Here is a 21,226-nt window from a genome sequence, read left to right on the forward strand (position 1 = left end):
CAAAACACTTTATAATACAATCACAATGATGGCTGGTCCAAAAACAAAACAACACAACACCCAAGTGACTACCCTTGTGACTACTTGTGCTTTATCTTCCTCTTACGAGTGCTCCTATGTGGTGCTTCCCCTGTGGCTTCAGCAGATGTGGAGGCCCCTTGCTCACTCTCTTGCTGCTCCTGTCTCGATGCCTTTGGCGGGCGTCCTCTGGGGTGGCGAACCTGTGCGGGCTCGCCAACATTCTGCTGCTCCTGCGGCTGTGCAGGGGCTGAGACGCCCATCTCAGTTGGGTGAGGACTCTGGTGGGGCTCTGACTGAGGGCCTTGCTGTGGCATGGTCGTGTGAGCACTTGGAGAGGAGCCCCCACTTCCTTGTTGTCTGCCACCAACAGCCCACTCATGGGTCAGCCCCACTTCAGAGCTAGCAAGTGGCTTGACAGCACCTTGTTGCACTGCAGGGGGGCCATGAGGACCTGTTTCTGCACTGGAAGTCTTACTCCAGAGGACTTGCATCAAGGTCTGGTTTGTTTGCTCAATAGCTGACCATCGCTCCTCAAGAGATGTCATTCTATTCTGAACAATGACCATGTTTTCAATACCCTGGCGACTAAGCTCCTCCATGGACATAGCCATCCTCTCCTCTACGGTAGCCAGCCTTACCATGGAGGTAGCCATCCTTTCCGCGGTGATGGGTTCATGCACCAATGCCTCCACAAAGGCTCTGCTCATGTTCGCGATGGACTCCTCCATTCGCTCCACACTCGCAGCGACCCTGGAGACAAAACCTGCCAGAGACTCCTGCACCTGTTCCTGGAGTTCCAGCACCGCTCTCCTTCTGGATGGACCGGGAGGCACAGGGTCGACATGCAGCGGAGCCGAGCTGGCAGAGTCCTGCGCCCTCCGACGAGGACTCACCATGGCTGTCCCTGTCTCTACCATCTGCTGATGCTCACTTGTGAGCTGTGATACACCAGGTGACAACACTACTCTATCTCGCGAAGGTCCCACTGAGGTGTGAGTGTCTGCGCTGGTGCTGGGTGCGCTGAATTCTGCTGACGCTTCGCCCTCAGAGGTTGCAGCTTCCTCTGAGGAGTCTGGAGGCTCGGGCTGTTCCTCCTGGATAGTGGGGACAGGGGCTTTTGATGGTCCTGTGGGGGAGTAAAGGAAAGAATTAGAGATGTGAGGCCAAGGTTACATGCACATTGAATATTGCAGATGATCATAAGTCAATCTGTTAGAGCATCAGGATCATTATCAGTGACTCATGCAATGTCAATGAGAGAGGTTCCAAACTATTCTGTCACCAGCTTGCTGTGATGTGCCCGTCTGTCTGTCCCCCACTTGGGTATCTTCCTCGATCCCAGCAATTTCCAGGGCCGCCTCCTCCCAGGGGGTTAGCTGGGTTACTGAGGGTGGCCTTCCTCCTGTCCTCGCTGTTTCCCTCTTATTGTGGGCTCTCTTTTCCTGCAATGAGGGACACAAGTGGAGTTTGAGTGAGAATGAAGGAGTGTAGAGAATCCTTAGCATAGATGCTTAGAAGGATACAAAGGACCCTCCCTGTGTGTTGTAAGTAGTTGTTGTCATGGCATCACAGTGATAGGGAGTGTGAGGGCTGCATGGTCGAATAGTTAAGTGAATGTGACCATAGAGAGGGAATGGGTAAGGCTTGAGGGATGTAAGTGTCAAGTGGGATGTGGAGGAAGAGGTTGGCAAAGCAGAGTGCTGGTGAGGAGAGGCGATGGGGATTAGATTGAGGGTGATGGGAAAGTCATACTCACTTTTCCGGTGCGGAGAAGGTCATGAAACCTCTTCCTGCATTGCAGCCAGGTTCTGCGGCTCAGCGAGATGGAGTTGACAACCTGGGCCACTTGTAGCCACACAGCTTTTGTCTGCTGGGGTGGCTTTTCTCTCCCTGAGGAAGGGAACAGCACCTCCTTATTACATCTGGTTCCGTGCACCAGAGCTTGGAGGGAGGGCTCATCAAACCGAGGAGCACACTTTTACTTGATCGTTGACATTTTCCACAATTCAACTCCTTCATATAAATTGCAGAGCCTTTGCAGTCTCCAGAAGAATCAAGGCTGCTTGCAGGCCTTAAATCCAACAGCATTGGTGACGTCATCGGAGGCGACTTTCTGTATGAAAAGACTCATTGGGCCAGGGGTTCCCACACGCAGGAAATCAATTGGCCAATTAGGGGAAAAATCGCACTTTTTTCAACACTTCACTTAGGAGTCGGGGTCTTGATACGATTTCCACCTGACACGCCCCAGCCCGCCCACACTGACAAAACCCAGCCCTCAGTGCAGACATGGTCGTCCGGGTTTGTGATGCTTTCTACAAACTCCCACATGCTGCAGTTGCGGCACACCACCTGCACTGCCATCCCTTTATAACCTTGTTTTAATTATTTCATTAAAGTTTATATATTTAATTAACTTAGCTCATAGTTTAGTAATTACTAGATCAAGTTTGTTATAGGTAGATAAAAATTAAATATTTACCTGTAACACAAAACACTACAAGTATTGGAGGCAAAAAAGCAGCACTTCTCCCTTTATCTGAATTCTCACTCTCTCCAAATTCCCAATTTTAACACTCGGTTTAAGTGCACGCCATTTAAGACCACTCTGTGCATCAGCAGATAATGTTTACTTTGGATACCCTTGGAGCCTCGCCCAATTTACAAGTGTTGGCTCAGATCCCCTGCTCCTGGTGATTAGCGCCTATTCAAGACAAACACTTACAGCTGACTGACAGTTAACTGCCACTGGCAGGCAGCTTCTGTTAACTACAGTTTTTAAAGTGCTAAATGTTAAACTAAATTTCATTTTTTACAGCTGGTACTCACCCAGTACTTCCACTCTCTCCAAATTCCCAACTTTAATACTCTGTTTAAGTGCACTCCATTTAAGACCATTCTGGGGTGTAACATTTGCAATCCTCCAGTCTTCGGACACCACCCCCATATCTAAGGACTATTGGAAGATTGTGGCCAGAGCCTCTGCAATTTTCACCCTTACTTCCCTCAGTAACCTTGGATACACCCTAGCCACACTTCGTCCTTTTCCATAACTATTCTCAACCTGATGAAATTATGATCACTGTTCCCCAAATGCTCCCCCACTGAATCACATTCCACTTTCCCCACTCTAGTCCCCAAAACTAGATCCAGCATTGCTTCCTTCTTTTTTGGGCTGGAAACACACTGATCACGAAAGTTCTCTTCTACACGTTTCTGAAATTCCGCCCCCTCTTTGCCCTTTACACTATTACTATCCCAGTCTACATTAGGATGCTTGAAGTCCCCCATTATCACTACTCTGTAGCTCTTGCATCTTTCTATACTTTGCCTGCAAATCTGTTTCTCTATTGATCTCCTTCCCATTATTTGGTGGTCTATAGTATACACCCAGTAGCGCAATAGCTCCTCTATTGTTCCTTAATTCTAACTAAATAGATTCTGTTTTTGACCCCTCAACTACATCATCCCTCTCCAGTGCTAGAATAGTTTCTTTGACCAATACGGCCACCCACCTCCTTTTCTTCCTTCTCTATCTTTCCTGAATATCTTGTAGCCATGAATATTCCCAATTCGCCCCTTCTTTGAGCCAGGGTTCTGTTATTGCCACTATATCATATTCCCATGTGGCGACTTGTGCCTGCAGCTCACCAACCTTATTTACCATGCTATGTGCATTTACGCATATGCTCTCCAAACCCGGCTTAGACTGCCTCCCAGGTTCCCCCCGTTTGATCACTCCTATTTTTGAACTATTCTTTATTCTCGTGCTTTTGTCCATGTTTGGACCAAGGCTTTAATGAGGCCTGGAGCCGAGTGGACCTGATGGAACGCAAAATGAGCATTGGTGAGCAGGTTATTGGTGAGTAAGTGCTGCTTGATAGCACTGTCGATGACACTTTGCTGATGATTGAGAGTAGACTGATGGGGCGGCAATTGGCCGGGTTGGATCAGCCCTGCTTTTTGTGGATAGGACATACCTGGGCAATTTTCCACATTTCTAATTTTTTTAAATTAATTCACAGTATGTGGGCGTCGCTGGCAAAGCCAGCATTTATTTCCCATCCCTAATTTACCTTGAGAAGGTGGTGGTGAGCCGCCTTCTTGAACCACTGCAGTCCGTGTGGTGAAGGTACTCCCACAGTGCTGTTAGGGAGGGTGCTTCAGGATTTTGACCCAGTGATGATGAAGGAACAGCGATATATTTCCAAGTCAGGATGGTGTGTGGCTTGGAGGTGGTGGTGTTCCCATGCGCCCGCTGATCTTGTCCTTCTAGGTAGTAGAGGTCACGGGTTTGGGAGGTGCTGCCGAAGAAGCCTTGGTGAGTTACTGCAGTGCATCTTGTAGATGGTACACACTGCAGCCACGGTGCGCCGGTGGTGGAGGGAGTGAATGTTTAAGGTGGTGGATGGGGTGCCAATCAAATGAGCTGCTTTGTCCTGGATGGTGTCGAGCTTCTTGAGTGTTGTTGGAGCTGCACTCATCCAGGCAAGTGGAGAGTATTCCATCACACTCCTTACTTGTGCCTTGTAGATGGTGGAAAGGCTTTGGGGAGTCGGGAGGTGAGACACTCGCCGCAGAATACCCAGCCTCTGACCTGCTCTTGTTGCCACAGTATTTATGTGGCTGGTCCAGTTAAGTTTCTGGTCAATGGTGACCCCAGGATGTTGATGGTGGGGGATTTGACGATGGTAATGCCGTTGAATGTCATGGGGAGGTGGTTTGACTCTCTCTTGTGTGGCGCAAATGTTACTTGCCACTTATCAGCCCAAGCTTGAATGTTGTCCAGGTCTTGCTGCGTGCAGGCATGGACTGCTTCATTATCTGAGGAGTTGCAAATGGAACTGAACACTGTGCAATCATCAGTGAACATCCCCACTTCTGACCTTATGATGAAGGGAAGTTCATTGATGAAGCAGCTGAAGATGGTTGGGCCTAGGACACTGCCCGGAGGAACTCCTGCAGTGATGTCCTGGGGCTGAGATAATTGAGCTCCAACAACCACAACAATCTTCCTTTGTGCTAGGTATGACTCCAGCCAATGGAGAGTTTTCCCCCTAATTCCCACTGACTTCAATTTTACTAGGGCGCCTTGATGCCACACTCGGTCAAATGCTGCCTTGATCGGATAGATGCCAGCGTTGTAGCTGTACTGGAACAGCTTGGCTAGAGGCGTGGCTAGTTCTGGAGCACAAGTTTTCAGCACTGGGATGTAAACTAGTTGCAGTGATCTTCAATAAAAAAAGACACCTGCCACTGGCACACATCACTGAAATGAACCAGTGCAGATTAACCCTCTTGAGTACTGAATGTCTTTTGAAACTTGCACGTTTGTTAACTGCCAAAAATGATTTTTTTTTAGACCCATAGCCTGTCCTGTGTCCAGCCGTTTCTTGATATCAGATGGAGTTAATCGAATTGGCTGAAGACTGGCTTCTGTGATGAAGGGGACCTCAGGGGGAGAAGTTTTGTTCACGTATCAGAAACTTAAGAAGCTGCTAAGGTGAAGCAGTAAAAATTCCCAAAGACGCTTCACAGGAGCGATTATCAAACAATAATCTGACACCGAGCCACATAAGGAGATATTAGGACAGGTGACCAAAAGCTTGGTGGAGGGAAGGAAAGCGGGGATGCACAAGAGGCCAGAATTGGAGAAACAGATATCTCAGGGGGTTGTGGGGCTGGAGGAGGTTACAGAGATAGGGAGGGGCGAGGGCCATGGAGGGATTTGAAAACAAGGATGAGAATTTTAAAATACAACTGCGACTGCTGAAATTGAGTGTTTTCTCTTTCTCGCTCTTGGATGTTCGCTCCTGTCCCAATGCACTTCGTGTCCATCAGAAGCTGGTTATTAAACTCGGTGAGGCAGTCAATGGCGTCAGTGAAGCGTACGGGAGGGGCAAAGGTCAAACTTCTCGCAAAACAATTGCGTGTGAAGAAGGCCCTTTGGCCTAACTTTTTATTATTAGTTCTCAGGATGTCAGCATCGTTGGCAAAGTCAGCATTTATTGCCCATTCCTGGCACTGGGTCTTCTTGAACCGATGCAAGCAGTGAGGTGTTGTTCGGTAGGGAGTTCCTGGATTTTGGCCCAGCGACTATCTTAATTAATCCATCCAGATAGATCCTAAAGTCCGTCCCATCTCCACATCCAGGGTAATCCCGCCCCCTCACCCCTGTGCAGTTAGCTGATCGCAGTTGAAGTGGAAATAGGGGCCTCCCATCCCTTCGATTATGGAGGGGGAAAATCAGCTGAGGTCCTGGCACCCGATCGCTATCCATCAACTCCAGCTATTGCACCTGTGTGGACATTGTCTGAAGGGCAGAATCAGGGGCAGTTGGTAACACTCCGCTGAAAAGCCCATCGACACTGACTGGGTGCAGGATTGGTGGGTAATTAGAGGAACCTGTACTCCAATTAAGAATCAAGGATAAGATTAGGAAGACACTTCAGTCAGTACATTATTAGAAAGGATCTTGCATTATGAACCAATTCATCCGACTAACCACTACTGTGTTACCAAACTGCTTGTCTGACATCTGGTCCTGGAGGAGCAGAAATTTCCTCCAATTTAACACTGGGAAGACCAAAGCCATGTCCCCACCACAGACTCTGTACTTTTATTACCGATTTCAGCTGCTTCCTGGCCACTGTCTGACTGAACTAGGCTGTCCCCAACCTCACCATCCTATTTGACCCTGATCTGAGTTTCCAACAAAGTATACTCTTCATCAAGACTGCCTACTTCCACCTCTAATATCACCCGTCTCCACCCCTGCCTCAGTTCAATTGCTGCTGAAACTCTCATCTATGCTTTTGTTACCTCCAGACTTGACTATTCCAATGCTCTCCAGTCCGGCCTCACATTTTCCACCCGCCATAAACTTGAGTTCATCCAGAATTCTGCTGCCCCATATCCTAACTTGCATTAAATCTCGTTCACCCAGCACTCCTGGGCCCGCTGACCTCCCCGCTCACCAACACCTCAAATTCGCATCCTGGTGTTCAAGTCCCTCCAGGTCCTCGACCCTCCCAATCTCTGCAATCTCCTCCAGCCCTACAATCCTCCAAAATGTGTGTTCCTCCACTTCTGGCTATAAAAGGCTCCAAAGACCCAGGTAGGCCTCAGTGCGTCAGCGGGGCTATAAAAGGCTCCAAAGACCCAGGTAGGCTTACCAGACTCCAAACTCTGAACTGAGGGAAGAAAAGTAAAAAGTAATCGAGGTGTGACGTCACCAGAAAGCAGGTAAGTGATTGGTTGGTGAGTATTTCTCTCTTTTTAAACTTTAACTCTGGTTTATAGTTTCTAAATTCTGTGGTGTAGCGGGGACTGTTTATAAACCAGGGCCCTTAAATATACTACTTAACTGTAGTGTAATTGGTGGGATTGATTTAATTTGTTGGTAAATTTTATAAGTTGGTAAGTTCAATTAAATAGAGGCGTGATATTCATCATCTAGAATCAGGGGAGAGGGTATTTAAAAATAATAAATTTATTAATTACATATAATGGGAGAGCAGGTGATGTGTTATTGCTGCAATATGTGGGAGCTGGTGGACACCATTGATGCTCACGGTGATCACATTTGCAGTAAGTGCTGGCTGCTCAAGGAACTCCGGCTCCGTGTTGAAGAGCTGGAGTCCGAGCTTCAAACACTGCGACACATCAGGGAGGGGGAGAGTTACCTGGACTCTGTTCCAGGAAGTAGTCACACCAATTAGATTAACTAATTCAGATGTATTCCGTGGTCAGGGACAGGAGGGTGTGACTATGAGTGAGGCAGGTACGGGGATCCAGGAGGTAGTGTTGGAGGAGCTGCAGCCCTTGCTCTTGTCCAACAGGTTTGAGGCTCTTACTCCGTGAGGACAGGAACGGGGACTGCAGGGAGGATGAGCAACCTGGCCACAGCACCGTGGAACGAGGGGCCATTCAAGTTTGTGGGGGGGGGGGGGGGGGGGGGGGGGGAAAAAAGAGTAAAAAGAAATGTTGTAGTGGTAGGGGATAGTATCATGAGGGGGATAGATAGGGTTCTTTGCAGCCAAGAGCGAGCGTCCCGAAGGTTGTGTTGCCTGCCCGTTGCTAGGGTTAAAAGGACATCTCCTCTGGGCTGGAGAAACTTGGAGTGGGAGGGGGAGGATCCTGTTGTTGTGGTCCATGTTGGTACCAACAACATAGACAGGACAAGGAAAGAGGTTCTGCTGAGGGAGTATGAGCAGCTAGGGGCCAAATTAAAAAGTAGAACCACAAGTGTAATAATCTCCAGATTACTACCGGAGCCATGAGCAAATTTGGCTAGGGTAAATAAAATCAGAGTGTTAAATGCGTGGCTCAAAGACTGGTGTGGGAGAAATGGGTTTTGCTTCTTGGGACATTGGCACCAGTACTGGGACAGGAGAGAACTGTTCCTTTGGGATGGACTTCATTTGGCCAGTGCTGGGACTAGAGTCCTGGCGAATCGAATAACTAGGGCTGTAGAGAGGGCTTTAAACTAATTAATTAGTGGGGGGTGGGGGAGGTTTCAAGAGAGCGAAAAATAAAAATGTCAGCGGAGAAGGCAATAGAGCAAGGTAGCAGTGGGGAAATTAAAAACCAGAGCGTGTCAGGAAGGGACAGAATATATAAAAGATAAAAGTAGTAAAGGGGGTAAAGTAGTAAAAAGGGGGTAAAAGCAGGAATAAATTGTCACAAAACATATAAAGTTCTTTATCTGAATGCATGCAGCATTCGTAACAAAATGGATGAGTTGATGGTACAAATAACTACACATGGGTATGATCTAGTGGCCATTACAGAAACATGGCTGAAAGGTGACCATGACTGAGAACTAAACATCCAGGGGTATTTGACTATTAGGAAGGACAGACAGGAAGGAAAGGGAGGTGGGGTGGCTATGTTAATAAAGGATGGAATCACTGCAATAGTGAGAAATTATATTGGGTCAAAGGATCAGGATAGTGAAACAGTTTGGGTGGAGAGAAGGAATAATAAGGGGAAAAAGTCACTAGTGGGCGTAGTCTATAGGCCTCCGAACAGTTGCAACTCTTGGTCGGAGTGTAAATCAGGAAATAGTTGGGGCTTGTAATAAGGGAACAGCTATAATCATGGGAGATTTTAACTTTCATATTGACTGGACAAATCAAATTGGGCATGGCAGCCTTGAGGAAGAGTTCATAGAGTGTATTAGGGATGGGTTCCTTGAGCAGTAAGTAACTGAACCAACCAGGGGGCAGGCAATCTTAGGTCTGGTCCTGTGTAATGAGACAGGATTAATAAAAAATGTCCTAGTAAGGGATCCCCTTGGAATGAGTGACCATAACATGGTTGAATTCCAAATTCAGTTGGAGGGTGAGAGTTGGATCTCAAACCAGCATACTAAGCTTAAATAAAGGAGACTCTGAAGGTATGAGAGCAGAGTTGACTAAAGTGGACTGGGAAAATAGATTAAGGTGTAAGACGGTACATGAGCAGTGGTGTACATTCAAGGAGATATTTCACAACTTGAGAAAAATATATTCCACTGAGGAAAAAGGGGCGTAAAAGAAAAAGACAGCCATCCATAGCTAAGTAATAAAGGACAGTATCCAACTGAAAACAAGGGCATATAAAAGTAGCCAAATCTAGTGGGAGGATAGAAGATTGGGAAGCATTTAAAAGCCAGCAAAGAATAACTAAAAGATTAATTAAGAAAGGGGAGATAGATTATGAAAGTAAACTAGCAAAAAATATAAAAAGATAGCAAGAGTTTCTACAGTTATATAAGAAAAAAGCGTGGCTAAAGTGAATTTGGTCCCTTAGAGGACGAGACTGGGAAATTAGTAGTGGGGAAACATGGAGATGGCAAATACGCTGAACAAATATTTTGTATCAGTCTTTACAGTAGAACGACCAGAGCAGACCTGCGTGGGAATACTGAGCATCAGCAGCAGTTTAAAACCGGCGGCAGTGAGTGAGGAGCAGGCCGACTAATTCAACAGCAGGGGAGAGAGGTAAAAAGTAATCAAAGTGTGACGTCACCAGGAAGCAGGTAAGTGATTGATTGGTTGGTGAGTATTTCTCCTTTTTTTTTTAAATAAACGTTAACTCTGGTTTATAGTTTCTAAGGTCTCTCTAGTGTAGCAGGGACTGTTGGTAAACCAGTTAACTGTAGTGTAATTAGTGGGATTGTTGATTTAATTTAAATTCAATTAATTAAAGGGTAAGTCATGGCAGGACAGCCAGGCCCCGTGATCTGCTCCTCCTGTGATAGGTGGGAACTCGGACACTTCCCGTGTCCCTGACAACTACATGTTCAGGAAGTGCATCCAGCTGCAGCTACTGAGACCGCATTGCGGCACTGGAGCTGCGATTGGATGCATACTGGAGCGTTCACAATGCTCAGGACATCGTGAATAGCACGTTTACAGAGTTGGACACACCGCAGGTAGAGGTTGGACAGGAAGAAAGGGAATGGGTGACCAACAGGCAGAGTACTAGGCGCAGGCAGGTAGTGCAGGGGTCCCCTGTGGCCATCCCCCTCTCCAACAGATACACCACTGCGTACTTTTTGGGGGGGGGGGGGGGGGGTGGAAATAGCTTATCAGAGGAAGGCAGCAGCAGCCAACTTCCTGGCACCAGGGGTGGCTCTGCTGCACAGAATGGGAGGAAAAAGAGGGGTAGAGCTATAGTAATAGGGGATTCAATTGTAAGGAGGATAGGCGTTTCTGCAGCCAGAAACGAGACTCCAGGATGGTGTGTTGCCTCCCTGGTGCAAGGGTCAAGGATGTCTCCGAGCAGCTGCAGAACATCTTGGAAGGGGAGGGTGAACAGCCAGTTGTCGTGGTGCACATAGGCACCAACGATGTAGGTAAAAAGCAGGATGAGGTCCTAAAAGCAGAATATAGGGAGTTAGGAGATAAATTAAAAAACAGGACCTCAAAGGTAGTAATCTCAGGATTGCTACCAGTGCCACGTGCTAGTCAGAGTAGAAATAGAAGGATACTTCAGATGAATACGTGGCTAGAGGAATGGTGCCAGGGGGAGGGATTCAAGTTCCTGGGACATTGGAACAGGTTCTGGGGGAGGTGGGACCAGTACAAACCGGACAGTTTGCACCTGGGCAGGGCTGGAACCGATGTCCTAGGGGGAGTGTTTGCTAGTGCTGTGGGGGAGGGATTAAACTAAAATGGCAGGGGGTTGGGAACCTGAGCAGGGAGACAGAGGAAAGGGAAACAAGGATAAAAGCAAAAGCTAGGAAGGAGAAAAACAAAAGTGGCAGTCAGAGAAATCAAACATGGCCACAGTAAATAATAATTCTAATAGGTCTAAGAGCGTTAAAAAAACCAAGCCTGAAGGCTTTGTGTCTTATTACAAATGCTCCTCGCATTAAGGTGGATGAATTGGCTGCGCAAATAGAAGTAAACAAATACGATTTGGTTGGGATTACGGAAACGTGGCTCAAGGAAGGCCAGGACTGGGAACTCAACATCCAGGGGTATTCAATATTCAGGAAAGATAGACAAAAAGGGAGGTGGGGTAGCATTACTGGTTAGAGGGGATTAACACAATTGTAATGAAGGATATTAGCTCTGATGAGGTGGAATCTGTATGGGTAGAATTGAGAAATACTAAGGGGGAAAAAAATGTTAGTGGGAGTGGTTTATAGACCTCCAAACAGCAAGGCAGAGGTTGGGGATGGCATTAAAAGGGAAATTAAAGAAGCGTGCAATAAGGCCACAGCAGTCATCATGGGTGACTTTAATCTACATATAGATTGGGCCAACCAAATTAGTAACAATACTGTGGAGGAGGAGTTCCTGGAGTGTTTACAGGATGGTTTCCTGGACCAGTATGTCGAGGAACCAACCAGAGATCAGGCCATCTTAGACTGGGTATTATGTAACGAGAAAGGATTAATTAGCAATCTTGTTGTACGAGGCCCCTTGGGTCGGAGCGATCATAATATGATCGAATTCTTCATTAAGATGGAAAATGAAGTAGTTGACTCAGAGACTAGGGTCCTCAATTTAAATAAAAGGAAACTACGATGGTCTGAGGAGCGAGTTGGGTAGGATTGATTGGGGAATGGCACTCAAAGGGTTGACGGTGGATAGGCAATGGCAAACATTCAAAGACCGAATGGATGAGCTACAGAATTTGTTCATCCCAGTTTGGCATAAAAATAAAACAAAAAAGGTGACCCAACTGTGGCTAACAAGGGAAATTAGGGATAGCATAAGGTCCAAGGAGAGGGCATATAAATTGGCCAGAAAAAGCAATAATCCTGAGGATTGGGAGCAGTTTAGGATTCAACAAAGGAGGACAAAGGGATCAATTAAGAAAGGGAAAATAGAATATATGAGAGTAAGCTTGCAGGGAACATAAAAACTGACTAAAAGCTTTTATAGATATGTGAAGAGAAAAAGATTGGTGAAGTCAAGCATAGGTCCCTTGCAGTCAGAATTGGGGGAATTTATAATGGGGAACAAAGAAATGGCAGACCAACTAAATACATATTTTGGTTCTGTCTTCACAAAGGAGGACACAAATAACCTCCCAGAGATGCCAGGGAACATAGGGTCTGATGAAAGAGTGGAACTGAAAGAAATCAGTATTTGTAGGGAAATGGTGTTGGGCTTGCAGTCCCATCAATTTTCCTATCAATTGGGACTGAAGGCCCTAGGGCCTGATAATCTACATCCCAGGGTACTTAAGGAAATGGCCCTAGAAATAGTAGATGCATTGCTGGTCATCTTCCAGAACTCAATAGACTCTGGAACAGTACCCATGGATTGGAGGGTAGCTAATGTTACCCCACTATTAAAAAAAGGTGGTAGAGAAAAAGCGGGGAATTATAGACCGGTAAGCTGGACATTGGTAGTGGGGAAAATGCTAGAGTCCATTATAAAAGATGTAATAGCAGAGCACTTGGAAAGCAGTGACTGGATCGGACAAAGTCAACATGGATTTACAAAAGGTAAATCATGCTTGACTAATCTTCTGGAATTTTTTTGAGGATGTAACTGGTAAAATAGATAAGGGAGAACCAGTGGATGTGGTGTATTTGGACTTTCAGAAGGCTTTCGATAAGGTCCCACATAAGAGATTAGCGTGCAAAATTAAGGCACATGGGATTGGGGGCAAGGTATTGACTTGGATAGAGAACTGGTTGGCGGACAGAAAGCAAAGAGTTGGAATAAACGGGTCGTTTTCCGAGTGGCAGGCAGTGACTAGTGGGGTACCGCAAGGATCGGTCCTAGGACCCTAGCTGTTCACAATATATATTAATGATCCGGACGAGGGAATTGGATGCAATATCTCCAAATTTGCAGACGACACAAAGCTGGGTGGGAGGGTATGCTGTGAGGAGGATGTCGTGAAACTCCAGTACGATTTGGACAGGTTGGGTGATTGGGCAGAAACATGGCAAATGCACTATAATGTGAGGTTATCCACTTTGGTGGCAAAAACAGGAAGGCAGATTATTATTTGAATGGCAATAGATTGGGAGAAGGGGAAGTGCAAAGAGACCTGGGTGTCCTTATGTACCAGTCGCTGAAGGTAAGCATGCAGGTGCAGCAGGCGGTTAAGAAGGCAAATGGTATGTTGGCCTTCGTAGCAAGAGGGTTCGAGTACAGGAACAAGGATGTCTTGCTGCAGTTGTACAGGGCCTTGGTGAGACCACACCTTGAGTATTGTGTGCAGTTTTGGTCGCCTTACCTGAGGAAGGAGTGCAGCAAAGATTCACCAGGCTGATACCTGGGATGGCAGGAATGACGTATGAGGAGAGATTGTGTCGACTGGGCTTATACTCACTGGAGTTTAGAAGATTGCGAGGATCTCATCGAAACCTATAAAAATTCTGTCAGGCCTGGACAGACTAGATGCAGGAAGGATGTTTCTGATGGCCGGGGAGTCCAGAACCAGGGGTCACAGTCTAAGGAGTAAGCCATTTAGGACTGAAATGAGATGGAATTTCTTCACCCAGAGAGTGGTGAACCTGTGGAATTCTCTGCCACAGAGGGCGGTGGAGGCCTGTTCATTAAGTATATTCAAGAAAGAGTTGGATATATTTGTTAATGCTAAAGGGATATGGGGAGAAGGCAGGGACAGGGTACTGAATTTGGATGATCAGCCATGATCTCATTGAATGGCGGAGCAGGCTCGAAGGGCCGAATGGCCTATTCCTGCTCCTATCTTCTATGTTTCTAGGACACTAAAAATATCCCAACACTGGACAAACAGGGGGCTTATGGGGGGGGGGGGTGTGGCGGGGAGCTAAACACGATTAAAATCACTAAGGAGATGGTACTCGGTAAGATAATGGACTTAAGGCGGATAAATCCCCTGGACCTGATGGCCTACATCCTAGGGTCGAGAAGTAGCGGTAGGGATTGCGGATGCATTGGTGGTAATTTTCCAAAACTCCCTGGATTCAGGAAAGGTCCCAGCAGATTGGAAAACTGCTAATGTAACGCCCTTATTTAAAAAGGGAGGTAGACAAAAGGCTGGAAACTATAGACCAGTTAGCCTAACATCTGTGGTTGGTAAAATGTTGGAGTCCATTATTAAGGAAGCAGTAACAGGAAATTTGGATAAGCATAATTTAATCAGACAGAGTCAGCATGGTTTTATGAAGGGGAAGTCATGTTTGACAAATTTGCTCGAATTCTTTGAGGATGTAACAAACAGGGTGGATAAATGGGAACCAGTGGATGTGGTGTATTCGGACTTCCAAAAGGCATTTGACAAGGTGCCACACAAAAGATTACTGCACAAGATAAAAAAAAAAAAAACCACAGGATTGGGGGTAATATACTGGCATGGGTGGAAGATTGGCTATCTAACAGAAAACAGAGTGGGGATAAATGGTTCATTCTCGGGTAGGCAATCAGTAACTAGTGGTGTTCCGCAGGGGTCAGTGCTGGGACCCCAACTCTTTACAATCTATATTAACGATTTGGAGGACGGGACCAAGTGCAACGTATCCAAGTTTGCCGACGATACAAAGATGGGAGGGAGAGCAGTGAGTGAGGAGGACATAAATAACCTGCAAAAGGACAGACAGGCTAAGTGAGTGGGCAGAAATTTGGCAGATGGAATATAATGTTGGAAAGTGTGAGTTTATGCACATTGGCAGAAAAAAATCAAAGAGCAAGTTATTATCTAAATGGAAAGAAACTGCAAAGTGCTACAGTACAAAGGGATCTGGGGGTCCTGGTGCATGAAACACAGGTTAGTATGCAGGTGATCAGGAAGGCCAATGGAATCTTGGCTTTTATTGCAAGGGGGGGATGGAGTATAAAAGCAGGGAAGTCTTGCTGCAGTTATACAGGGTACTGGTGAGGCCACACCTGGAATACTGCGTACAGTTTTGGTTTCCATATTTAAGATATACTTGCTCTCGAGGCAGTTCAGAGAAGGTTCACTTGGTTGATTCCGGAGATGAGGGGGTTGATTTATGAGGAAAGGTCAAGTAGGTTGGGCCTCTACTCATTGGAATTCAGAAGAATGAGGGGCGATCTTATCGAAACATAAGATTGTGAGGGGGCTTGATCGGGTGGATGCAGGTAGGATGTTTCCACTGATAGGAAAGACTAGAACTAGGGGGCATAATCTTAGAATAAGGGGCTACCGTTTCAAAACTGAGATGAGGAGAAACTTCACTCAGGGTAGTAAATCTATGGAATTTGCTACCTCAGCTGTGGAAGCTGTGACATTAAATAAATTTAAAACAGAGATAGACAGTTTCCTAGCTGATAAGGGAATTAAGGGTTATGGGGAGCGGGCAGGGAAGTGGACGCGAGTCTAGGTTCGGATCAGCCATGATCCTATTGAATGGCGGAGCAGGCCAGAGGGGCCGTATGGCCTACTCATGTTCTTATGGCCTTTTGTGCATCTCCCAACACCCTTCGGCCCACCACTGGTTTAGGCTCCAAGCTCTGGTATTCCCTCCTTAAAACTTGCCTAGTCACTTGTCCTAATGTCTTTCTTTAGCTCGGTGTCAAATTTTGCCTGAAAACACTTGAAGTGCCTTGGGATATTTTACTATGTTAAAGGCTTTACATAAATGCAAGTTCGTGTTGTGGAGTGGAGAGAGACATACCAGTGCAGATCACGCTCAAGGCAATAAGTGGAGGAAAGGTCACCAACAAATTCTAGCAAGCTGACGCCAACAGTACGGAGTCGGAGACTGCCAACTGCAATCCACACAGAATGCCAGCGTCTGGTGCTCCGGTAAGGTCCCAGCTGGGATATCACAGTAGGATTGTTTTTGTACAACCTGGAAGGGCTGGTTCAAAGTTTAAGATTTCTATCCTTACCATCTGTTGATGACAGCAAGTTTCAGAAAGAAAGAGGCAAAGAAATGGTGTGGAGATGCCGGTGTTGGACTGGGGTGGACAAATGTAAGAAATCACAACACCAGGTTATAGTCCAACAGCTTTATTTGAATTCACAAGCTTTCGGAGCGCTGCTCCTTCGTCAGGTGAAGTCACCTGACGAAGGAGCAGCGCTCCGAAAGCTTGTGATTTCAAATAAAGCTGTTGGACTATAACCTGGTGTTGTGTGATTTCCTAAAGAAAAGAAAGAGAAAATGGGGAGACAGAATGAAAGAAGACAGAGAAACAAAGAAATGGCAAAGATTGAGAGAGAAAGATAGCAGGGAAGAAAGCTGGATAGAAAGAGAAGAAAAAGAAAGAAATTCATCAACAGAGGGAATGACAGCGAGACTAATCATTGTTCATAGCACTAGAGAGATAGAGCCAGAGCAGCAGGTTTCCTCCCCTAAAGGTCATTAGTGAACCAGTTCGATTTTTACAAGCCAACAGCTTGATGGTCACTTTTACTTACAGGCATCAGCTTTTTAATTCCCAGATTTAAAACTGTATTCAAATTTTGGAATGACCAGGATGGGATTTGAACACCTGCTCTCTGGATTATTAACTACGACACTACTGTACCCATAACACTGGCTGCGCTCTCCAGGGCCAAACCAGAGTGATATGGGGATGGGATAAAAGGGTTAAATTATGGAGACAAGCTGCATAAACTAGGCTTCTATTCCTCAAATATAGAAGATTAAAGGATGATCTAATTGAGGCGTTCAAGATGATTAAAGGAGTCAATATGGTAGATGGAGAGAGAAAACTTTCTTCTGATTGGGTGGGTGGGGAGGAGAAAGAGTCCAGAACAAGGGGGCAGAACCTTAAAATTAGAGCTAGGCCTTTCAGGGGTGATGTCCGGAAGCACTTCTGCACACAGGGTCATGGAAATCTGGAACTCACTCACACCACCCCCCCCCCCCCCCCCCACCCCCCCACCCAAAGAGAGACTGGGGGTCAATTGCAAATTTTGAAACTGAAATAGCCAGATTTTTGTTCGATAAAGGTTATGGAAGGGTGAATACACTATAAATGGTAAGACACAGAAGTGCAGAAGATCAGAGTACATGTCCACAGATCCTGAAGGTAGCAGGACAGGTAGATAAGGTGGTTAAGAAGGCATACGGGATACTTTTCTTTATTAGCCGAGGCATAGAATACAAGAGCAGGGAGGTTATGCTTGAACTGTATAAAACTCTAGTTAGGCCACAGCTCAAATACTGGGTGCAGTTCTGGTCATCACATTACAGGAAAGATGTGATTGCACTGGAGGGGGTGCAAAGGAGATTTACGAGGATGGTGCCTGGGCTGGGGAATTTTAGCTAGGAGGAAAGATTGGATAGGCTGGGGTTGTTTTCTTTGGAACAGAAGAGGCTGAGGGGAGACCTAATAGAGGTGTATAAAATTATGAGGGGCCTAGATAGAGCAGCTAGGAAGGACCTATTTCCCTTAGCAGAAGGGTCAATAACCAGGGGCACAGATTTAAAGTAATTGGTAGAAGGATTAGAGGGGATTTGAGGAGAAATGTTTTCACATTTGGTGGGGGTCTGGAACTCTGCCTGAAAGGGTGGTAGAGGCAGGAACCCTCATCACATTTAAGAAGTACTTGGATATGCACTTGGAAGTGCCGTAACCTACAAGGCTACGGACCAAGAACTGGAAAGTGGGATTAGGCTGGATAATCCTGTCGGCCAGCACGGACATGATGGGCCGAATGGCCTCCTTCTGTGCCGTAAATTTCTAGGATTCTACGGAGTCAAAATACAGATCAACCATGATCTAACTGAATAGTGGAACAGACTCGCGGGCTGAACGGCCTCCTCCTGTCCCTATAAAAATGCTCAGTGGCGAGAGGGGATGTGGCAGAATGCTGCTGCTGCTCAAACGCCTCACACCATGTGGTGGGTTTTCTGGGAGGATTAGAGGCCAAGGGTCAGGTGCTCAATCTAGAAGAGGGAAGAGGAGTGAGGAAGGAGACTGGATGGGCTGACTTCAGGCACAGCCCAGAGAGATAGAGATAAATAGTGCAGTCAGAGAGGAAGGAAAACAAAAAAAAGGAACAGATTAAGAGAGAGGTGATAAGAGCCGGAGTCTTGGAAAGGCTCAAAGCACAGGAATTATCAGCAGCTGCAGGAGGAGGGGAGTAAAGGAAGCAGAGAAAACACAAGCGAGAGAGAGGAAGAACATAATATAAAAAGGATACAGAGAGACAGAGAGAAGCAGGCACAGTGAGTTACAAGCATCACCTCTAACCCTGGAGACAAGTAGCTGAATGTTTTTCTTGACATCTGGTCACTTGTGTTTATAGACGGGGAAAAACAATGAGAAAAGCACTGAGGACACTCAGGATTGGACAAGCACCTCTCCCTGACCAGTTAGTCACACTATTGCACCGTCCGTTGGGATTCTGGGCAATGTTACTTATTAAATGCTCCTGTCCCGGTTCAAGGGCTGGGAATGTGTTCGGGGAAGGGGGGTGGGGATCTCTGTTCTCCGGAGCAGTGTGTTGATACATGAGGGAGGGAAGTACAGGATCTAAATATAAAAAGGAACAATCTATTAACCCCACTTCATTCAGCACAGAACATACCAGAGACACAGCTGGTTAACTGAATGCTCCGAAAACATCTCAGCAGTTTAGCTCCTCTTGCGCTCTGTACACAAAGGGTAACCTTTACCCTGCTGAATGAACAGGGACTTGAGATAAAGAGCGTCAATGGAGATGGAGCAGGAGCATGGCGTGGAGGTACAGACCAGCCATGAGCCAATTGAATGGCGAACAGGCTCGCGGGGTGAATGGTCTCCTCCTGTCTGATTATATTTTGGGATCATTTGAGCATAGAGAACTTTTCCCCTCGTGAGATTAAATGAGCTGGAGTCCATACTGGATGTGGGCTGTGGAGGGAGCAGGTTTCAGAAGATAATTAGAGGAGGCAGGCCATTCGGCTCAATTCATCCAGAGATCAGAACATCCCTCTTCCTACCTCATAGCATCAAATCGTTTAAATAATTCCACAATTTGTCTCCTCTACACCTTGGATCAGTGAAGGAGAATTTCAGAATATCCATCCTAAACTGACCTTTCACTAGTTTGAGCCAGTGCCCTCTTGTTCTACTCCTGCGGTTTAATTTAAAGTAATATTCTTGGATGAAAAGTCTCTTTCTCCAGTCTTTTCCCCATGACCTTTGCTACAAGAGGATTTGATTGTCAGCGGTGGCTCACTGGGTAGCACACTTGCCCGAGTCAGAAGGTTGTGGGTCCAAGTCCCACTCCAGGAACTTGAGCACATCATCTCCTTAGGCAGTCCCTCGGAACCGAGGATGACTTGCTTCTACATTAAAAATATGAGTTCCCAGGTGACTGATGAGTCCAATGCGGGACCTACAGTCTCTGTCACAGGTGGGGCAGACGGTGGTTGAAGGGTCACTCCTTCCGCTTGCTCCCGGCGAAGAGACTCGGTGTTCGGCACCTTCCCGGATGCTTCTCCACTTTGTGCGGTCTTAGGCCAGGGATTCCCAGGTGTCGGTGGGGATGTTGCACTTTCAAGGAAGCCGAGGATGTCCTTGAAGCGTTTCCTCTGCCCACCTGGGGCTCTCTTGCCGTGCCGGAGCTCCGAGTAGAGCGCTTGTTTTGGGAGTCTCGTATTGGGCATGCGGACAATGTGACCCGTCCATTGGAGCCGATTGAGCGTGGTCAAAGCTTCGATACTGGGGATGTTGGCCTGAGCGAGAACAGCGATGTTGGTGCAACTATCCTGCCAATGGATTTGCAGGATCTTGCAGAGGCAGCGTTGGTGGTACCTCGCCAGTGCTTTGAGGTGCCTGCTGTACATGGTCCATGTCTCTTATAAAGCTAGGCTGACACTCCAGTGCAGTGCTGTACTGTCAGAGGTGCTGTCTTTCAGATGAGACGTTAAACCGAGGCCCCGTCTGCTTTCTCAGGTGGACGTAAAAAATCCCATGGCACTATTTCGAATAAGAACAGGGGAGTTCGCCCTGATGTCCTGGCCAATATTTATCCCTCAACCAACATAACAAAAAGAGGGGTTATCTGGTCGTTATCACATTGCAGTTTGTGGGACCTTGCCGTGTGCAAATTGGCTGCCACATTTCAACAGCGACTACACTTCAAAAGTACTTAATTGACTAAAGTGCTTGGAGACAGCTGGTGGTCGTGAAAGGCGCTGTATAAATGAAAGTCTTTCTTTTATAAGAGTAAAGACATCTTACTGCAATTATATAGGGCCCTGGTGAGACCACACCTGGAGCATTGTGTACAGTTTTGGTCTCCTTACCTAAGGAAGGATATACTTGCCATAGAGGGAGTGCAACAAAGGTTCACCAGACTGGCTCCTGGGATGGGGGGCTTGCCCCATGAGAAAAGATTGAGTAGCCTAGGCCTATATTCTCTTTAATTCAGAAGAATGAAAGAGGATCTCATTGAAGCATTCAAAATTATTACAGGGCTTGATAGGATGGATGCTGGGGGGAATGTTTCCCCTGGCTGGGGAGTCTAGAACCAGGGGTCACGTCTCAGAATAAGGGGTTGGCCATTTAGGACTGAGATGAAGAGAAATTTCTTCAGAGGGTGGTGAATCTTTGGAATTCTCTACCCCAGAGGGCTGTGGAGGCTCAGTCATTGAGTATATTCAAGATAGAGATCGATAGATTTTTGGATATTAAGGGAATCAAGGGATATGGGGATAGTGCAGGAAAGTGGAGATTAGCCATGATCTTATTGAATGGCAGAGCAGGCTCAAAGGGCCAAATGGCCTACTCCAGCTTCTATTTATGTCCTTATGACTCAATACCCGGACACTGCGAGACCAGACTCGTGAATCTTCTCT

This window comes from Somniosus microcephalus, chromosome 5 (assembly GCF_052327205.1).
Source record: "Somniosus microcephalus isolate GS21.2 chromosome 5, FLI_Smic_1.0, whole genome shotgun sequence".
Classification (NCBI taxonomy): Eukaryota; Metazoa; Chordata; class Chondrichthyes; order Squaliformes; family Somniosidae; genus Somniosus; species Somniosus microcephalus.